Here is a 21,640-nt window from a genome sequence, read left to right as displayed (position 1 = left end):
ATGGCTCACGGTTATCTTGGTTTTCAATTCGTTGTTGAAGAGTTAGTTGTTGTTGAGCTATAGCATTGGTTTGTTGTTGCAAGGTTTCCAATAGTCGAAGAATATTTGGGTCTGTGGTGAAGGTGGTTGTTGGGTTCTTCTTTTTGGGAGGCATGATCCTGAAATAAGAGTTGTGTCAAAACAGATATGAATGATAAAATGATTCGAGGGTATCGCATTGCATTCTCATTTACATATGGGGTCAAGTTTCCAAATTAAGCAGATATGATGATAAAAACATAAAATAACAGTTGAGAGCAAATGGACCAATAGCACATAATTATTGAAATTTTAAAGGTCATAATACATAAGATTGGGACATAGTCTGATTCTAGGAATAACAGGCTTATTTTAAGGAAAAACGGAAACAACTGAGGATTCCATAGAGTCTGATAGTACAACAACATGAAAGGTAAATGGAAAGAACTAAGGCTCCACTCCATCTGAACGGGGCTTGGTAGTCTTTCCTCTCGAAGCGTCTTCACAATGCTCTGGAGCTCATCTGCCACCATCTGAATGACATACTGGCTGGTACGGTCCCGATGCGCTGGCATCTCCTCAAGCTTAGTGTTGACGTACTGAAGCAAGGTCTCAAGTCTCGCAGTCATCTGCTCCTTGGGCTTCCCTTCGTAGTTTCGGCTGTCCGGATATACGTTCTTCAGGAGGTCTATCAGTCGGTCGTACTTGCCCTGAAGCATGTCGAACTCGCGCCTCAACTCATCATACACGGAGAAAACAATAGTGTCGTCCGACCCAGAGGATGACGAGGAATGCGCCCTTTGCTGACAACCAATAAGAGGAGTATTAATAATTTACTTAACCTACTCTCTCGCATAATATCTATAACCTACACACAAATCCTATAACCTATTTGGGCTGTCCAGGGACTCTAAACCGTAGCTCTGATACCAAAACCTGTCACACCCCCAACTTAAACAGCAAAATAAATATAGCTATTACATCTTTTTAATGAAGAATACACAACCAAAATCCAAGATCTTACAGTTTAGGGTTTGGAACAGCCCAACACTACCAACTATTACATCTGATTATAAATACCGAGTCCTCCCACAACTATTATTACTTATTCTACCTGAGCTCGAACATAAGCATCAGCATCACAGGTCTTACGGGCAGTCTGCTTGAATCTAACCATAGCTGCTAGCTGTAATATAAGGGTAAAGCAAGAAGTGAGCCAAATGCTCAACAAGTGCTAACAGTACAACACAAAACATAAATTGAGATATACTTTTAAGAATGATAATGGAAAGACATAACCAAAGGTAACGAGAGATAAAAACTATGTGAGATGGCATCATTTTGCTTGCATCAAAACAATTTTAAAATCATGTCTTAATCAAAATCATTTTTATGACACTACGGATTACAGTCGGTGATCAGCCGCGAAGTAATCCCGAACCTCGCTGGGTTCTAAAACATTATTGGGAATCCCTAGGCAACTTTTAAGCCTAATATAAGTGTGGAAAGGACTCGCGTCTCAGTCCAGATCCACTATTCAAGAAAACATTTATCCCCCTTTGGGACTAAAAACCCATATTTTAATCATTTTAAAAACTGATGCCGATTGATGACAAAATCTCTTTTGACTGTAAACATTTTTATCAAGGGATTATAGATCAACTCGAAACACGGGAAACAAGGTACTGAATATCAGAGCCATGATTCACAAAACTATTCTCTATTCAAGTAATTGAATGGTTTTCATATATCAAAGATTGAACAAGAGGATTTAGTGAGGCTAATGGATAATATGAAGGGTAATGCCAATTTGGGCTCAAAGCAATGGTTTCTCATCAAGGTTCAAGTGCTGGATCATCAAGAAGGTAAGCTTCATGAATACTAAGGGTGTTAAGGTATGAAGAATGATCTTTAACTCAGGACATATCAGAATTGTCAAGCTTTAGGATAAGAAAGAGGGTATCAATCAATGAGGAATCAAGCTGGTAAGTATCTGACTATCAAAATTCAAAGTAAGGTTCTATAGGGGTTCAAGTATCAGGATGAGATATTAATACTTAGGAAACATCAACATGATAATCAAGAGGATCCATCAAGTAATATATCAATTCTTCATTTTATCATGGCATTAAACTATAATGAAAGACTTTTGAACTACTTGCAATACGTACTCGAGGGTTCATGGCATCTCTATGTAACTCAAAGATAAACAAAAGATACGCTTGATTTAAATATATCAAATGACTCAGGATAATTGCATCGATATATATGAACTGTTTATAGTAAATACGAAGGTCAAGTTGAATCACTTGCCTTGAGATAGGCTGGTCTGGTCTGACTGGTAAGAGCAACTGGAGCTTCACTCGACTTTTATGATAAGTTTTCCCTCGTCTCGAGATCCTACATAAATAATAATAATCCTCATTATAATATATTCTCACCAACTTAACCTATTTACAACTCAAAATTAAACACGGATGGCACTTAGGCCTATATGCACTTAATTTATATTCTCCTTTAAATTATAATTGCACACACATAGCCACATATTCACATATCATATATTAACACCAAATAACACCATATATACCATAATGCAACACTAGGCTTGGATGATCTCGACTCACAACTTAAGTTTCTTGGTCGCTAAACTAGACAAGGTCTTCTAATTTCGGCTTCCTAACTCGATGTGCCTTTCCTAAATTATCCAAAACCTATTGACCCTCACTTGTGCCTTTTGCTCTACTGACCTTATACTATCTTAAAACTATGGTGGTCGACCTAATACTCACTTCTAAGTGTTCTAAAACTATGTGATAAGTGATAGTGCTCACTGGTGCAAATTTCAGAATGACAACTATGGTTTCTTGAGTACATTAGACACTCTTAATCTACAAGTTTTTCTTCAAAACTTTTACACAAGACTCTCCTGACCTAAGGGCATCTCACAAACTTGATGTGGCTCAAGGGCCTGGCTTGGGCCTTCTTGGGCCTAAGCTAAAATTCCACGGTTCCCCTGTTTTTCTGGGCAGAAAATGCCCTGACTTGAATTAACTTATGATACATGGTTCTAGCTCATATCCTATGAATTATGGTTGGAAAAACTTCTCTGACATACCCTCTAACTAAGGCCCAATTGGGCCTAATGAGGGCCTACCCATGACATGGTCAAATCTCCCTATTTCTAAGTTGCAACAAAACTGTCCCCTGCTGGACAGATTTTGTGATTCTACTTGTGCACCTAACCAAATGACATGCAAACCTCCAACCAACTCCTAAAACATATTATATACTCCCAATACTAAATTCTGGTAGCTTGGGCCTCAAATTGCACACCAATGACATGGTCAAAACTCACTCTAAACCTCAGGGTGCTATATTGATTTTTTCTGCAGAAACTATAACTCTTATTTTCCAAGGTTTTGACTTGACAAACCCAACTAACAACAACTAAATACTTAAACCAAGACTTATACATGGTATTCTACTGAACTAACTCCCTTTTTCTCAAAATAACCTTGGTGAGATCATCCTTACCTAAGGTACAATTATGGCAAAATAAAAGAGACTACACTTCACAAATCACAAATCTTCATGCTTTTGAAACAACAAGATATATATTTTTATAAAAGATAACCAAGAATTATTACCATGCAACAAGAAGCATAAATCAATATTAACACATTATTCCTACTGAAATTAAGGCTCACTAACAAAATCTTTCCAAATGATCAAAATCTTACAACATTGTAAGAGAAATCCACATGCATGCATGCCTTCGGGTTTTTCAAACCAAAACAACACATTTTCTACATATGTTCTATCATAACATTGACATGCAAGCCTAGCATAAGGTATACCTAGATGATCACTTAGCATGCAAAGAGTTTTATCAAGACTTCACTAAGATTTTCATGTTATCATCACAAAAACACACAAAGTGGAACATGACAACCAAAACACCATCCATTCGGCTCCTATCAAGTCATGGCCGAATGGATTAGGGTGAAAACAACAATTGCATGAGTGTAGTATACTCATGTCTAGCCATTCTCAACCCTTTGCTTCTATAACTCATGGTGAAAGCCTTGAGTTCACAAGAATCAAGGTTATTCACTAGGAGTTTTAACAAAACACCACCATGCAAGGTCAACACATAAGTTTTTCTACTCTACACTTTTAAGATATACAAGAACAACATGTAGGGAGTAGGATTACTTGATAATAGGATGATTATTTGAGTGAGAATTGAAGAAAGAAGGGGATGGGGGCTCGGTTTTTGGGAATTGCCGAGAGGGGAGGGGAAAAACCGAGAGGAGGGGGGAGGAAAGGAGAAGTGTGGAAATGGTGGGGTGAATGTGGAGTAATAATCATGTTAGTTTGGTTTTTATTTGGCCAAAAGTGAGTGGATTTGAGATTTTACAAGAGTAACCTTCCAATATAGTTAGGTAGATTTGCATGCAAGGGTAAAGGGGTAATTTGGTTAGTAGAATGAAAGTGAGTGGGGTTGGAAATGTCTTCCTTGCCCCTAAGTTGAATTGGAAGAGTATTTGCATGCAAGGGTAGCCACGTAATTTGCTAATTATAACAAATAAAATTTATCAAGATTTATTTTTATAAAATAAAATACAAGTTCAAAAATTATAAAATTTATATCATAAAATAACTTGGATTTTTAGAGACTTTATAAAAATCATTTTCAAAATTTGTGAACAAAATACCTTTTAAAAGAAAATTTTTCCAAAGCTTAGAATATTCCTTATAAATCAAAAATAAATAAATTAAATAAACTCTTGCTTTGAAAAATCATATACTACACAAAGCAAATTTATAATGCAGAAATTTTCACTCACACTAGCGTACAATCATTGAATATATATTTTATTTGACTTTAATATTATACCCAATCCACAAATAATATTACATAAAATGCCGGTCGTAACAACTGCTAACAATCTTTTTACAAAGATGAGTTAGGTGATTCATTGATCCACAATTCTCACACCTCTTTCTAGGAGCATCTGCAACATAAGCAAAATTATTGCTTTTGTTTATCCCAATCTTTCCATTTCTATTCTTCTTTTTCTTTTTGACATGTTCAGCTTTAATCTCCTTCACAGTCTCCTTAGTTTCTTGATTGGCTTTTGGTGTTTCAACAGAGATGAAAAACTGAGTTGTCTCATCATTTTTTTTCCTTGTCCTCATCAGCTATCTCATGTTTGATGATCAACTCTTCTTCACTGAAGTTCACCTCATATGCCTTGAACAAAGGTGATTCAACTTTCTTAAAAATAATTGGAACATCCTCAGTTTCAGTTGATTTTCCTTTGTCACTGACAGACTTCTTTTTGTTGTTCAAACCCTCATAATCAAGACCAATGGCAATGTTTGCGCATGGCTTGTTCTTTTCATGATATTGGCCAATCAACTCAGAAGCATTTTTGAAGGATTTCAGTTTCACTTCATTCTTCTCCAGCCTTTCTCTCAATACTGCTTCAATTTCAGTTGCACACTTTAATTTGTTCTTTAAGTATGCATTTTCTTGCTTCGCAGTATCAAGCTCAACCAGGAACAATTCAGTCTCTTGTTTTTCACTCTCAAGTTTTTCATTAATCTTTTTCAATCTGCTAACTTCCTCATTTGCAGCAACCATGCTTGTATGAATGTGGAACATTTCTGTGCTCATCTTTTCAACAGTTTCCTTATATTGACTCACATTTAAATCAATTGTGGTAAGAGTTGGTACCTGTAATTTAGATGATGAAGAGTCTCCTTGCTCCAAGGCCATGAGTGCATAGTTTCCAACTTTTTCATCCTCATCATTATCTGAATCATCCCAGCTCTTGCCCTCAGCAATATAAGCTTTCCCTTGTTGCTTCTTTAGAAGAGCATCATACTTTGCTTCCAATTCAAGATAGGCTTTGTCTTTCCTTGCCTTCTTGGGTTTCCTACATTCTGTAGCAAAATGGCCAAACTCATCACAGTTAAAGCACCATATGTTTGATCTATCAACAGATCCAGTTTTGTAGCCAGTTTTGCTATCAGGAGTGTACTTCCCTTTTCCTTTCCAGTTGTTGTCTTTGTTGAAGGACTGTCATTTGCTCTTGAAAAATCTTGGTTTCTTCACTCTAATGTTAGAGAATTTTCTAGCCAAGCCATTGATTTGTCTAGCTCATCAAGCTCATCAAGAGTGTAGAATTCATCTTCTTCATCCAATTCCAGTATGACTTGCTCTTTAGTGTCATTGACTCTTTTCTCACTTGTAGAAATTTCTGGAGTTTGGGATCTTTGCTCATCATTAGAGGTCTGGCCATCATTCAAAATCAGTGCACTTGAGCCGTCCAGTACATATCCTTGACCAGCCCTTAATGATTTCTTTTGAATCATTTCAAGTTCATAAGTTTTCAGAACCCCATAGAGCACTTCCAGTGTGACTCTACTCAAATCCCTTCCTTCTCTGATTGCAGAGATCTTTTGTTCCAAATGATCAGGGAGAGTAAGCAAGAACTTCAAATTCACTTCTTCAACATCATAAAATTTATCATGAAGCTGCAAGTCATTTATCAGCTTATTAAACCTTTCAAACACATCAGTAATACCCTCCTTTGGTTTAGCCATAAAACCCTCATACTGATAAATCAATATCCTTCTTTGATTTGACCTAACCTCCTTAGTTCCTTCACAAAGTATCTCAATCTTTTCCCAGATCTATTTAGCAGTGTCACAGTTGACAATGTTATTATACATTACATTGTCAAGTGACTCAATTATTATTAGTTGCAAAGCACTGTCTAGGGAAACTTTCTCTCTTTCAGGTTCAGTATACTCAGAGGGATCCTTGGGAGCATAATGAGTTGGAATAACCATATCTCCATCTGTGGTTTCCTCAACTCTAACCAAGGGTCCATTCTTGAGGATACTAATGTAAAGGTGATTGGCCATTCTTATAAACAGCAATATTTTCTTTTTCCATAAAGTGTAGTTGGCCTTATCAAAGGGAGAAATCTTGATACTACTGATTTTTTGTGTATTCATTTTTCTAAAATCTAATCTATTTACTTTAAGATTTTGCTCTGATACCACTTGTTAGGTATGAATACAACACAGGGGGGTGAATGTGTTTTGGCTTAAATGTTTACCTTTTGATCGACTTTGGCTTTAGCAGTTGGTTGTTATCAATGATTTAGTAGAATAGATGTTAAACATAAATAACAATGCAAATATGTAATACAAAGATCTTCAAAACTCACTTAATTTTATATTAAAAATCAAGCAGTGTTTTGCTACAAAATCTCTAAGTTCTTGTTTTAGAACTCGGCTCATTTCTTGAGAGAGAATACAAGATTTTTTATCTTAATTCTTCCTTCTAACTAGAGGACCAGTGTTAACTTTATAACTCAGTTAACTGCTGGTTTACACAGAGGATAATAAACATGCTATTAGCTTTTCTAAACTATCACTTGTCATATCTATTTATAGAAAAGCAAATCTTCCATTTCTTGCTTAGCATATCTTTAGCATCCCGTGTTTACTTTAATCTCTTCTGTCAGTTAATCTTTTCCATTGATCTTGCACATCTCTCAAGTTACTTTTTCTAGACTTGTCAATCCAGCTATGTGAATTGTTTGTTGATTTGCAACCTTGGATATTGAACTGTTCTGCAATTCTGTACTTAGAGAAATTTCTTCACTTCGAGATCTCTAATTAAGCTGTAGAGAACTCAACATCTCGATAGGCATGTTGGCTTGTCGATATCTCTGAAACTTTATTGTTGACTTGACTTATCGACAACTCTGAGTTCTCTAGTGAATTTTAGTTTATCGATAACTCAGAGTTCTCTAATGGACTTTAGCTTATCGATAACTCAGAGTTCCCTAATAAATGTATACTTGTCGATATCTCTGAGTTCTCGAATGGGTATCTGGCTTATCGATATCTCCAATAGCATTTCCTGAGTTCTCGATAGACAATTCCTGAGTTCTCGATAGGCAATTCCTGAGTTCTCTATAGGCAATTCCTGAGTTCTCAATAGGTCTTTCTGAGTTCTCGAATGACTTCTCTATAACACTAATTCTGTGACTTGTAGAGATCTTGACTTAGAATGTTTTTCACCAAACATAATTATTCAACTCCAAGCTTCTTCATAATTCTTCTGAGGCATGACCTTCTTGATCTTCTTCCAGATAGAATTCTTAGGCTTGACACTGTTTAGGGAAAAATGCTCCAGTCTGCTCCATTTACATTTTACAGACATTAAGTGTTACAAGTATAAATTACAGATTAAGGTTACAGTACAACTAATCTTAGGGTTGGCCCCAAGCTTAACTGATTGCTAATAACATTGTCAGCATCAGTAATCTTTGACATCATCATGTTAATGACATTGTTAGCTCCAGTAATCTTTGACATCAGATCATTGAAGATTAATGACATTGTTAGCTCCGGTAATCTTTGACATCAGATCATTGAAGATCTTAGGGTTGGCCCCAAGCTTAACTGATTGCTAATAACATTGTCAGCATCAGTAATCTTTGACATCATCATGTTAATGACATTGTTAGCTCCAGTAATCTTTGACATCAGATCATTGAAGATTAATGACATTGTTAGCTCCAGTAATCTTTGACATCATCTATTATATATTACATCATCCGTCGGTATATAATTTGTTAATAAAATCAATTATTTTTCTGGAATATTTTATGTCTCGATGGATAACTGATTTATCCTCATCCGTCGAATTGTCTTATTCTTAGTCGTTGATTCTCTGAACATTATCCATCGAGTATACTTACAGTTTGTAAGCATAACACAATGGATAATTGATGGAATTTTTACAGTTTATTTTTAAACGGCTATTTTGGGCAATTCTTATTGGTTACTTTATTTTACTTTATTACTTTTGCCAGTTATTTTTGAGATAGTATAAAAGCATAATTCATTTTCATTGCTTTTCTTTTATCATTCTCTAATCATCTGCTCCAAATTCTCTCTTTCTTAAAAGCAATTATCATCTCTCTCTGTAATTTTCACTCTCTAACAATGGCACCAGTCGTCAAAATCATGTCTCAAACTGGATTCATCTATGAGAAGAACAATTTCACGGCTTTAGTGAACAAGGGGATTCAGCAGTCTGGCGACTACCACAAAATGATGCATTTTGTGAAAAACTGCAAACTCAACTATGCCATGCTGGAATCACCCACCATTTACTGTGAGGTTGTTAAAGAAATGTGGACGACTGCAGTGTACAACTCAACTGATAAGACTATCACTTTCACTATTAAAGGTAAGGAATTCTGTGTTAATAGTGATATTGTTAAAGCATGCTTCAAGTTTCCTGATAATACTGTCACTACTCCACACACATACACTGATATTGTTAATATGCTTAATTCAATGGGCTATGCACTCTCTACTTCTAAATTAAGTGAAATTAGGAGATTGGGTCTTAGGAAGGAATGGAGTTATCTGTGTGATGTAGTCACTAAAGTATTTTCTGGTAAAATTAGTAAATTTGATTCAGTTAATATCTCTATGCTCAACATGCTTTACATGCTAGTAACTGATAAAATTTTCAATTTTAGTGATCTAGTCATATTTGAGTTGGGGTTTAAGTTAGGGGAGCTAAATAAGAGGGTTAAAAATGTTTACTATGCTAGATTTTTGTGTTGCTTGTTAACCACCTCTCTGAGGATATTGTGCTTGAGAACCCAACCAACAAATTAGATTGTTGGGTTCAAGAAAGGAGAATCATTGCAGTCCTTTGTTTAAATGCATTTGGGATGCTAGCTTCTGAAGTCACACACGCACTAATTGCTCACCTGAAGTTACGCGTGTGGACTTCTAACAAACACATGGACAGGGTAGCATGGTTGGACTACACGTGCCTGATTGCGCGGAACAGCTGTAGCAGATGGTGTGTCACGCGTGAAAGCCTGGTTTGTTGATCCTGTTATTAGATGCAACGCACGCGCGGGGAAAGTTTGGCAGCCTTGTCACCACAGAGGAGTTCTATTCTGTTTATACAAAATGGAATTAAACTCCTTTGTGTAACATGTGGTCGCCACTGCCTATTTGATCGCCATAGAATAGAGTCGCCACAGTAAAAAAACGGCGCACACGAACTCTATTGCGATCACAGTTATACAGGAATACCCCAATCGCCACAGCCTCAATTAGACATTATGTAACCCTTATTAATTTGTTTTTCCATAAAATTTAAAATTCTTAAATTTAAATTTTTCTTAAATAACAATTTACTTTTTATTTAATTTTTAAGAAAATTTGAAATTCTTGAAAATTAGATTTTACGTAAATATTTATTTTTGATTAATTTATTTTCTAAGAAAATTTAAAATATTGGAAACTTAAATTTCTCTTAAATATTAAATTAAGGGTACTCAAGGATTGGTAGACTCAAGATTCCTCCGGGCTTTTAAAGTGGATTTTAATCTTTTGAAGAAAATGAAGACCATGTGCTATTCAGACAGAATATTCCCGGACACGGACATAATAGGAAATGGTTTTCTTACTCCCATGGAACTGATTTCAAGAGCTACAGACGAAAATTGTGGATCTTCCTCAAAGGCTTACTCCATAGGATACCATTGGGTTTTCAGACGCAGGGAATGAATGAATTTTCTACGGGTATAATTTTTCTCGAAGATTTTAAGACAACTCTATGATTCCAAATTATACAGACACACAGTGGTTTGTACCAATGCTATATTTATCTGGGAATCAATGAGATCAAATAGGCAGGAATTGTGGAGGTCAGAGAGAATAGTGGGGACAAACAAATATCTCAGTTACATGCAGTATAGTTGAAACCTCGGGACAGAATGTAGGAGTCACTGATAGTTGAATCAAAAGAAACTCAGGTAGAATTACTTGAGGGACTGGATGTCAAGGCAGTGTTTCACATGTCAGGAAAGTTTGGTCGTATCAGATTCACTAGGAATACTTAAGCTATATCCAAGGATCAAGCCTATCTATTCCAAAGCAGAGATTCTTACAGATTTAGTTCAAGGGGTGATTACAAGACTGAGGTTGGGACATAAACAAGATTTGATAGCTATAGGTTTGACAAGCAATATTTGTCAGTAAATATCAGGGGTTTTGCTACAACAGAACAAGAAGCTTGACAAACAAGGATGAGAAGGGATTCAGTTGAAGAGTTGAGACAAAAGTGAAATGTTTTCTTAGGGAAGCAGCCAGTCAAAACTTATAGTGCACGGGAAGGAGTTGGGATGGATCAGATGATGAGAATCATGAATATCTTTATTTCATAGCAATCTCTGAAGATGGTCCAACTCACATATCTCAGGTTTCAAATTCTTGAACCACTGCAATACTTTGCTCTCAATATTCAATGCATGGTAAGATCATAGTGTTTAAATGTTTAACACTCGCACAAGCATGATAGCATCACACATAGATAATGTTGAACTAGTTCACTAGATTATTTTTCTGATAACTAGGATTGATGTTTAACTTGTGCATGTTACTTTAGATGATCTTAACTATGTGTTTGAATATTTGTTGAACATGACTAATTGCTTTAGTGAGGTATATGTTTCCAGCACATAAGACCTTTGTTTATGCTTATCTCCTGTATCCTAATACAATGTGAATTATTCATTTGATCTGAATTGTTTGTTAAGATGTATTACTTTATTATTGAATTGAGATAGCTAGATGAGATTTATCAACAAGATTGGACTAGATAGAATTAGTGATTTATTTGTTAATTCTGTTTGTTCCATATCATGCCTGTCTTGCTTAATTCTTATGCATAATGTTTCTGAATGAATGCCATGTATTTCTAATTCAATGCTTGCATGCTTGCTTATCTTTATGCCATGAATGCATCTCTTAGTACTTGCATTAATTATAGAAGAAGCATGTTTAGGATTACAATAGGGCAAAGACTGCCAGTCCTCCTTATGTAAGTTTGGAACCAATTTTCCCCTAGCCTAGAGACAAATCTGTCAAGGGTATTAAACTGGAGAAAATGCTCAGTCTAAGATAAGAATTAGCATGATAAGGTTGCAACTGTTGGTATCTCTGTTTATAGTAAAATCTCTAATCCATCTGGACCCAAACTGATAAGTTAGGTACCAACAACTGTTAATCCATTTGTGAGTGCAGGACATAACAGGTCAATTGATTCATATGTATTCTTGGTAATTCATACTCAAGGCATATGATCAAAGAAAGAGTATCACAATCAAATGTGATCAACAAAAGCTATTTCGTCAATAATCTTTGGAGATGACAGCAAAGGTTTTCATTACGGGACAAGGTATACATAAAAAAGGATGTCATCATGAATCAAATAATTGCTATCACTGATAACAACTAATCATTGGAGTCACTGATAACAGTTGAAGAAACTTCCTTGCTGGAGGATCAAGGCACAAATTCTCTTATCAGACAGTTATGCTTCAAAGAACAAAATGTCAATTTAATGAAAGATTAGTGTCTCATCTGAAGTAGGAAGATTGAGAAGCATGCTCTGATTAAGAGTAAGTTAGAAGCTCTCAACCTTGAACATCAACTCAAGGAACTCTTTTGTGAAAAGTGGTTAGTGAGAGGACTGCCTCATCTAGAATTCAGAAGATGATAGATGTGAGGCATGTCAGAAAGAGAAGTCAAAGACAACTTCACATCAAAGTAAAGATATACCTTAGTGATGGTGGTTGACTACTCTTATGAAATAAAGTTGTTGCTCATGCATTCTCAAGACAAGATATCATAGATGGTGATTGATCATGTCAAAAGGTCAAGCAGGAAGCAACTGTAAAAGAAATTATCTTGTGGTTAGATAATGGGACTGAATTCAAGAAGCAGTTGTGTTTAGTATCTGTATCATCAAGAATATTTTGAGACATATTCAGCACTAGGAACTCTGTATCATAATGGAGTGGTACAAAGAAAGAACCGGAACTTGATTAAAGCAATAAAGGAAATATCAAGCTAATCAAGACTTTCTAAATATCGAAGGGCTGGAGTAGTCAAAACAGTTTGCAATAAGTAAGATCAAGCCTTGATCTGGATGTATACATGAAGACCACTAATGATTTAGTGGCTAACAGAAGCAAACAATGGATAACTTGAAAGTGTTTGAGAGAATGTTCTGCAAAAGCAAACAATAACATGTTTTTAGTTGTTTGAAGATCTTGGCATTTACAGCTAAGACTTGTAAGGATATTCTTCATGGCTACTCAGTGGAGTCTACAACCTATATGGCATTTGTGGTTGATCAACAGAAGATGGTTGAAAGTCTAAGTGCATAGTTCAACATCCATGCTCCAAGCTGTTAAAGGAGAAATTAATGGTATTGATGATTCATATCCAAGCAGTGGAATGGCAGTGTATAACACAACTCATTACTTCAATGAAGCCAATCATCAAGGGTAAGGATTTTCAGGAAATCCCAGCAACAGCTTAGGGGGAGCAAAAGAAGGATCAACTAGTCAGACACAACACCACATTGAAAATTCAGAGGACACACAAGAACATATCTGCTAAGACAAAGGGTTTGATATCAAGTCTATTCCCATAGTCTAGTTCTTAAGTGCTCCAGATGGTGGAGTAATGATTAGCAGGGCTACTGAGTATGAATGATTAATTCTCAAGTTTTCTATCTGACGAAGAAACTCAGAAAGTTACAGAAGCTCTGATAGATCCGGATTGATTGGGTGATTGCAAAACAAGATGAACTCAATCAGTCAGCAAGCAGATTGTAGGGAAGCTGGTATCCAAACCAAATGACAATATTATAATTGGTACAAGGATAACCATGAGACAAACTGGATGATAATGGCATTGTTACGAGGGACAAGGCCAAACTGGATGCTAGGTTATTATCAGGAAGCAGTATCCGGCAGAAAGCACCGGTGACGAGACTTGAGGATATTAAGACATATCAAACACCTGATGCATATTACACTTGGAATTGGACTCTAGTAGATGTGTACAAGTGCACTCCTGGTTGGTGAGTCAGAGGAAGTCAATGCACAACCGTTCATGGACTTTGTAGTTGCAGATCTATTGGACTATTCATATCTCTTCTTCACAAGCTCATTTCAGGTTGGTATGAACTAGTATATCTCTCAAGAAATCGTCAAGGACATGGTATGGCACTCTAACTGAAGTTACAATTTAATATGAACTAGTAGAGTCGTCATATTAATAACTCTCTTATCATTAGGCATAAACATATTGTTTTATATGTGCAGTGATATAATGATAATGTTATATGTTGGTCTACTAACAAAAACTTGTGCAAGATTATTTGCTAAGTAATTGCAGAGTATGTATGGAGGAGCGTGTTGGAAAGGTTATAATTCTTTTTGGAATTACTTCAAGCAAGCCATTAGGATAATTCTTTTAGGAGCTCAAGCAAGCCAAAAGAACAATTCTTTTAGGAGCACAAGTAAACCAAAAGAATGATGGCAATACAAGTAAGTTAAGGATCTTTTGAAGATGCAAAATTTGAAAAATTCTGAACATGCCAAGACTACTTACCAACAGAAACCACTAAAGCATGATCAGTGCAACTCAGGTATAATGACAAGCTATAGAGGTATGCCGAGCTCACTCTTTTACTCAAATGCTAATAGACAACATGTAATGTTCTCAAGATGCCAAAGTGCAAGGTTCTAAGTAGATCCTAGAGAATCCAATCTTATAGCTATTAATAAGATTATTAGATATCTTAAGGGACTACTAACTCTTGGAGTAAATTACCCTAAAGATATTATGCTTAACATGTTTGGCTATATAGATATAGATTATGCAGGTTGTAAGAAAGACAGGAGAGGCATCTCTGAAGCTGTCAACTTAAGTGACAGGAGAAGCATCTCGGGAAGCTGTCAACTTCGTGGAAGAAGATTACTTTTTTGTTATGATAGGAAACAACTTCAAATCCAACAACTCTGTGGAACAATCTATGACAAGGCACCTTCACACCAGGTATCATTTATTTCGAGAGCATGTCTCTTAGTCAAAGAGTCACTTGCAGAAATACTTATTAAATTACGTTTTAAAATTAATCTTTCAAGACTAGTTTGTAAGTGTGGGATATCATTCATTGCATATTAGTTGGAAATCCCATCTGTAAGGAATTCTTAATATAAGTTCACAAGTATTAAATCTTCAATATTTAAAGGACTTGTGAATTTATCAGTAATCCAGTACTTCGTACTTAGTGATACTATCTTGATTATCATGATTACAATGTCAGATATATGTGTGGTAGTTAAGTATTATAGCATTAAGTTTGTATAATATTTTAATTGATTTAAATTATGACTGTAGACAATTCCATTCCATATCAGTCTCATAATTTAAATTATATTAAAATAATATGCAGCATAGTTATTTGTATCATGTACGAATAATTGTGATACTTTTAGTATTAGTGATATTATTTAGAATTTTTATTCTGAGTAATCAATGCTTATTTCTAAAATCACTGATATTGAAAGTTGAAGTATTTTCTAAGTGATGTGTATAAAACTCTCAATATTTTATATGCTTAGAAAGTATTTCTAAAATTAATAAATTATCCAAAGAGTGATTGCCATGTATATAAGTCATATATCCTATTGGTGATTATTCAAGAATAATTATAAATATTTAAGTGCTAGTATCTAACTCATAGATATTTAGTATTTATTTATTTAATATTTATTTTGGGTAGTTTGGATTATGGAAATTGAAGCAATTCAATGATGTTATTTGCTCCATAATTCAAACTAACTTAAAATAAATGAGCAGCATGATTGATTATAAATAAATCTGTCAATAATTGATATCTAGTATATTGACTGTAACTTATGTGTTATAAGTTAATTATGAGATTTTGGTTTTAGTGATTTAGCAATGCTTACATCTCAAGAATTCACTGAGATCAGAATCATGATTGTAGCATGATTAGTTGTGTGTAATTTTTGACTTAATCAGTTAATGATATTTAGTTAAGAGTTTGACTATGAACTAATTGTGAAGTATTAGTATTTCTGACATTACTTAGAACTCCTCTAAGTAATCAATGTTTATCTTCAGTCACTTATACTAATATAAAAAGTGTAAAAAAATCTATTGAAGTACAACTATGGTCAATGAAGATTTTGCTTTATTAGAAGTAACCATATGTTGTCCACCTAGAATAATTTTTATACTTATTTGCAAATTCCTAAACACTTTGATAATAGATGCAATACTCAATGGATCAAAGTATATGGAACTTAGAATATTTTTCTAAGATTGCGAACAAGCCAGTGTTGGTTAATGTTGCTTTATTTATTGAACCAATATTGTTTGAGATATTACAGTTGTTAGGAGTTAACAATTGTATGATATATGAAATTGAATGCTGATGTCTTTTTGATATATAATTGGTATTTAATCATTGATATCTTATTTTAATATTTAAAATAGGATGCAACATAATTATTGGTATCCAAAGTACTTGACAAGTATCAGTCAATGATATATTATTAATATTTTATTACAGATAATTGTGAGATTTTAAGTTCTAGTGAATTTAAGTACTTTGCTATATCTAACAGATTCACTATAATTTGAAATTAGCAGCATAGTCAGTCTTATTAAGATTATTTATCAATAAATAATTTTGTTGATTATAATCTTATAAAGATAGATTATGGAGCTTTTGACATGAATGAGAATTGCTTAGACTTTACCATAAGTGATCAATACTTTTATAAAAACTCATTCATATTAAAAGACAAAATATTTCTTTCTCTTCTTAATACTGCTAGGTCATCAGTCTGTGTCTTGTCAAATCATTTATCTTTTTAGGCATAAAAATAGATTTGTGTACTCGAACAGTTTTAAGAGAAAATCAAACTTGTTTCTACTTTAGTGATTGCTTATTTCATTAAAATCTTTTGAAATCACTATTGTACATCATTTTTCTCAAAAGATTAAATGCATAATTTTCATTCATTATAGATCTTAAGTACATTTTATCACTATATTGCCATATGCTCTGTGATACAGGTTCAGCCTCTAATGGCATTCTTTCACTGATAGTCATAAGGTTGAAAACCCATAACTACTATCCCAGACTATAAAGACAAACACAAAAACAGAACCAACCAATACTCTCTTACCACTAAAATGAAGTATGTATGAGTGTGAGGGAGAAAGTGCCTTAGTGCACCATATAAGGAAGGTTCTGAAGTCAACCCAGCAGCTCTGTCTCCTACAAAGTTAAAATATATCAAAACTGAGACAACTGCTAGCTCCCATACATCTTCTCAAAAAGATGTAATGGCTGAAAAGGCACAAAAAAGTTACTAAATTCATCCTTTCAACAGGGTGCGTCTATTGAAATTTGCCTGTCGGCCACGGTATCCGATGTAGTGTCACCACCTCAAACATAAGCAATCCTTTATGCACAAGGAAAGGTTACACACATAAAGGATGAGTTGACGGAAACAAGAGTTTCGACCATTTTACGGTCAGATTCGATTGTTCAAGGTTCTTTAATGGACCAATTGCCTTTATAGGTGTTAGGAGAGGATACTGATCCAATAGCCATATGTCAGTGGTTAGTGTCTATCTCCCCAGAACTAATAAACCTGAATGCATCTGCGGACAGTGGATCTGACATAGGTGCAGATCGGCAACTTGTTGACAATGATTCAGATATTACCTGATGAGTCACGAGGAAATGTCTTCACAGACATTAAAAGGGAACTTTGATCTTTATGCTAAATTCTTCGGATCATTGTTTACCTTCCCAGTGTTCAAATCTGGAACCCTAAAAGGGAAAATAGCAACTTGTAGATTATGACTCAGATTCATCTAACGAGTCTAACAAGGATGGGGATTTGCAAACTCCCATTGCACCACCTGTGACCTCCTTAAGGATGGCTAAGGTGATTTTCCCTGCAGGTACAGCTGGATTTTGGAGCTATGAGAGGAGTGATACACTTGTGAAAATGAGTGTAAACGCGAGTGGAAAGAAGAGTGAAACACATGTGAGGTACACGAAACAGAATCACACACTCACGGTAAGGAAGCAAGACAAAAACCATATCCCATTCCCTATCCCTAAACATGGTTCTTGATACTTTGGGTCTCGAATCTGTTTATGATTGGAACCTAACTCTTAGGGACCTAACATTTATAGATTGGATTAGAATACTTCAGGACCTTTGGGAGCTAACAATTGGTAACAATTGGCGATCTCACAGTTGGTAGGTATAAGGAGTTGGGAAGATTGGTGAATATAATGATCAACAGTGAAGTCATTCTTGCAGCATTTAAGGGGACATGGTTGATCAGACTATGACTTGTTATTTCTTTTCCAGCCAAGTAACATATGAGAACTCCTTCAGATGACAGCATACATTCCTTCTCTAAGGGGGAGATAAAAGCTTATATAATAGTTTGGAGGATTCCTCAACTAAGGGGGAGAAATAGCAGGCATGAGGAAAAAGGTAAAGCACATGTACACTACACCACACCATTTTTGTTTGTAACTACGGATCCTATTGTACGGGAGAGGTGGTAAACACAAGGTGATTTCCTGGAAATCAGAAGAAGTGGTTTGGTTCATCACTATTCTTCATAAGGGGAAAAGCTGTTTTCCAAAAGGGGAGTACCATTAGTTTTTATCTGCGGATCCTATTGTACGGGAGAGCCGGTAAACATATGTGATCTTCTTTAAGCAGTTGATTCTCATAGGGGGAGAAGCAAGAGAGATGTGTGCTTCTCAACAGGAAATATGGTTGTACAAAAGAAGCTGATGGTGATTACTTCAAGACTGAGAAGTGTTATCTGGCAGAGATTTGAAGAACCAAGGAAATGAAGATGAAACTACTTGAAGATTAGTTTAGTGCTAGAGGAACGAGCATCTTTTATTTCAGTTACTCAAGAAATCTGGAAATGCAGTATTTGATCCAGAAAACTAGTAGCATTATTTACAAGTCCTGGTACATTACTTTTTCTAGTTGTTAGTTGAGTTATCCTCTCTATTTAATTTGTTTATTAAGTTTAACAATCAAATAGGGGGAGATTGCTGGTGAGACTGCGTAGTTATATGAACAGTTACGTGATAACTCAACACGATAACAACACTAGAACAGGACAGGTTAATAATACTACGTCTACACAAGAAATCAGGAAGAATGAAGACAAGGCAAATACAAAGAATCAGAAGATTAGAAGAAGGCCTGAAGTCTATCTACAGGTCACTGAAAGAAGTTCATTAATATGATCATGCCTTAGTGAAGAACAAAGGTTAAAGACTTTCAGGGTTTCAGAAATGTTGAAGATTCAGTATACAAGTGTTACTGGAAGATTTCAGTGTATTGGCATTGATTGAAGATAGACAGTGTTCGAAGCATAGGAATCTGAAGAATTGAAGATGGGGTATAGACAGAGTTTAATGAAGACGTTGTCTAAAGTACCATAAAGGATTCCAGTGAAAGTACAGTTGTTTATTGACAGTTAGTATATGAAGCAATAAAGTTGAGGCAAGCTTAACAATGTAATTAAGGCTATAATACGAAATCCCGAATCGAGGTTAGTCGTCTGTGAACCAGACCAGTTGTACTAGACGTCAACAGCTCGTGAAAGGAATCTGGGTATTATTTTTAGAAGAATTGTTAAGTTGAGGAACGTACTTGGATTGAACGTTTATCTGTTAAAGTACGAGAAGAGGTGCGCAGGGTATACAGCTAAACAGCTCAGGGGACTGGCGAAGTTCAAAGTTTAATTGTTAAATTAAATAAATTATTTAATGAACTTTAATATAATTTATTTAATAAACTTAAAATGATTTATTTTATAAACTTTAAATAAGTTTATTTTATAAATCTAAATTAGTTTATTTATATAAGTTATATTTAAGTTTATTTTATAATTTAATTACAATTTAAACTTAAAAAGAAAAGAAATAAAAAAAAAGAAAAGAAAATAGAAAAAGAAAAAAGAAAAACAAAAAGGAAAAAGAAAACAAAAAAAGAAAAAGAAAACAAAAAGAAAAAGAAAAGAAAAAGAAAAAGAAAAAGAAAAAGAAAAAGAAAATGAAAAAGAAAATAAAGAAGGATAAAAGGAAATGGTAACCAGGGGTGACATTTCCCTGGTCGCCACAGAAGGTAATACTATTGTTTTGTTTTTTGTTTAAGTTCAACTAAGTAGATGTACCTGTGAGTACATGTCGCCACAAAGGCTTCCCCCTCCCCCCTGTCGCCACAGAGCCTCCCTGTCACCACAGACCTTCCTTGTCGCCACAGAACTGAATTGGTCACCACAGAAGCACTCAACCTCAGCCACACAATTTATTGATAAAGTCTATACTTTGCAGCAGATCTGATGAGTTCTGTTTATCATCTTCTCCAACAAAAAGAGAGCTGATAAAACAAGAAGCGAAGATTTACAGAGAAGCTCCGGCACCTTGAATATCCGTTTAACTTCTCACCGGAGTAACGTTATAATGCCCGATTTAACTCTTGTATTTCATAGGGGCATTATAATCGTTACCCGGTAATTAAATCCTAGTACAAACAAAAGCTAGATTATTGTATAGGATTTGATTTGTAAATCTTGGTAGAAGCTAGGAACTTTGTTGTTCTTAGATTATAGCCGGTTAATTTATTTACCGGAGTGTAGCAACACCCTCGAGGATTTATATACGAATATATATTTCCCCGAATATCTTGTGTTCCTCATTTTTATTGTTCCAAACACTATTCCTCTCAAGAACACGAAACCACTAACCGAGCACTAAATATTTTATCCGCTAAAGATTCGAAAGAATTTTTAATTTAGTGATTATCGTATTCAACCCCCCCCCCTTCTACGATAATTCGAGACCTAACAGGAAGTTTGATGCTAAAGCAGACGAAGGAATTTTTGTTGGATATGCTGTTGGTAAAGCATACATAGTCTACAATCTGAAAACCAACATTATTGTGGAATCAATACATGTTGTGTTTGATGATAAAAATATTGAAGGACTACAAGATGGAGATTACCATGAGAGCATCAAATTTGACAATGTGGAGATGGTTAGTGATGACAGTGATGAGGAAAGTGATCAAAAAACAGTATCAAAGGATAATGCAGAAAAATCTACTACCAATGAAGCACAAAATTCAACATATATCGGGTTGCAAAATGCTTCATCCGTCGGGAGACAATCTGCTTTATCCTTCGGGAGACAACCAGCTTCATCCGTCGGTACTCAAAATTCACCAGCCGTCGGGTCATCAAAAGGAGCTGAAAGTCAGATTAGATCACTTACAGAAAATTCCCCTTTCTCAAATCATAGATTCACAAATTCAGGGGGAGTTTCTACTAATCAAAACTCAATCACACATCAAGACAACAATGAGGCCTCTTCATCTAGAGCTAATCTACCTCAACAAAGGAAATGGACAAAGGATCACCCCTTTGAGCTCATCATTGGTGATGTTTCTTCTAGAGTTCAAACAAGGAGAGCAACTCAAGAAGAATATCTATATAGCAGTTTCCTATCTAAGGAAGAACCAAAGAAGGTATAAGAAGCTTTGTTGGATCCTGATTGGATTTTAGCTATGCAGGAGGAGCTAAACCAATTTGAAAGGAACAA

The sequence above is a fragment of the Apium graveolens genome, chromosome 11 (assembly GCF_009905375.1).
Source record: "Apium graveolens cultivar Ventura chromosome 11, ASM990537v1, whole genome shotgun sequence".
NCBI classification, from domain to species: domain Eukaryota; kingdom Viridiplantae; phylum Streptophyta; class Magnoliopsida; order Apiales; family Apiaceae; genus Apium; species Apium graveolens.
The sequence above is the reverse complement of the archived record's forward strand: the minus strand, read 5'-3'. Positions refer to the sequence as shown.